The sequence below is a fragment of the Neomonachus schauinslandi genome, chromosome 12, assembly GCF_002201575.2.
Source record: "Neomonachus schauinslandi chromosome 12, ASM220157v2, whole genome shotgun sequence".
Lineage (NCBI taxonomy): Eukaryota > Metazoa > Chordata > Mammalia > Carnivora > Phocidae > Neomonachus > Neomonachus schauinslandi.
The window spans coordinates 54,849,596-54,851,343 of record NC_058414.1 but is presented as its reverse complement, the minus strand read 5'-3'; positions in this window follow the sequence as shown (position 1 = coordinate 54,851,343).

Here is a 1,748-nt window from a genome sequence, read left to right as displayed (position 1 = left end):
ATGGGTGATCTTTCAAAATCCTGGTTGTTTTTTTTTTTTTAGATTTATTTATTTATTTTAAAGAGAGAGAGAAACAGCACAAGTGGGAGGAGAGAGAATCTCAAGAAGACTCCTGGCTGAGCGCGGAGCTCAAGGGCTCGATCTCACAACCCTGAGATCAGGACCCTGAGATCATGCATGACCTGAGCCGAAACCAAGAATCAGAGGCTTAACCAACTACACCACCCAGATGCCCCTCAAAGTCTTTTTAACTTCTCTGTTTATGTACTACACAATATTCCACTAGTTGCATTTTTCTCACAGTATGAGGCCAGGATTTGTTTTCCAAAGGATTAATCTGCCGAAAAATATTCTAAGCCTACTTGCAGTGTAGTTAGCGGAGTGAAATTCCCTGTGCCAACAAGCCCAGGAGTAGTAATTCATACCATATACATTGTAGAAATGTTTTTTGTTTGTTTAAGTAGGCTCCACACCCAACAGGCAGCTTGAACTTACAACCCCAAGATCAAGAGTCGCATGCTCTACTGACTGAGCCAGCCAGCCACCCCATTTAAGAAATGTTTCTGGGGGGCACATGGGGGCTCAGTTGGTTAAGTGTCCAACCCCCCCCTTTTTTTTGGTTGTTTTGTTTTTTTAAAGCATCCAACTCTTTTTTTTTTTTTTTTATTTGACAGAGAGAGAGATAGCGAGAGCAGGAACACAAGCAGGGGGAGTGGGAGAGGGAGAAGCAGGCTTCCCGCCGAGCAGGGAGCCCGATGTGGGACTCGATCCCAGGACCCTGGGATCATGACCTGAGCCAAAGGCAGACGCTTAACGACTGAGCCACCCAGGCGCCCTTAAAGCATCCAACTCTTGATCTCAGCCCAGGGCTTGATCTCAGGGTCGTGAATTCAAACACGCATTGGGCTCCATGCCCAGTTAAAAAAAAAAAAAGAAATGTTTTTGGAGATTGGACCATTCATTTCTTTCTTTAAAAGAAAACGGAAATTTCCTTTTACATTGGAGAGGTCTGGCAGTCACCACTTGAACAAAGTGATCAAATCTAACATCATCAATAGTAGAACAACACATGTGCCTCCGTGAATTTTTTGGTGCCGAAACCCAGGATCATTCTTATTTTAAAGGTAGGATTTTTTCCAGTGTTTTATTATAATTGAGTATGCTTTAACCACAGTTGTCTCCCCTTTCAAATGATAGGTTTGAAACACTTTAACATTTTAGTCTCTCTCTGTTTCTTTCTTTCAAGTAAACTCTATCCCCAACATGGGGTTCAAACTCATGACCCCAAGATCAAGAGTCACATGCTCTGCCAACTGAGCCAGCCAGGTGTCCCCATTTTAGTTTTGTTTAAATGAATTTATACTTACTGATGATTTGAAAGACTATTAAAAAGAATAAATGTATTTTCCTGGGTTAGTTCTTTAGTAAATTTATTTTTTTCTAGAAATTGGTCTGTTTAAACTTTCTATCTTTATGGAGGGAGGGTAATACTGATCAAAGGAAACATATTTAATATGAGTAAACGCATGCCAATACCTCCAGTTGAAATCCTACACGACGGAGATCTTCCTCACCTTCTTATTCCAGCTTTCTTTCCTCACAATGAAAAATATGGGTTCCCAACATCCATATTTCCACTCATGATTTTCAAACCAAAACATGGCTTCAATTCTGTTAACCTAAAAGACCATGATTTTTTATCTGGGGAGTGTTTGGAACACTTTTTAGAATCTGATAGGAGGATTAAG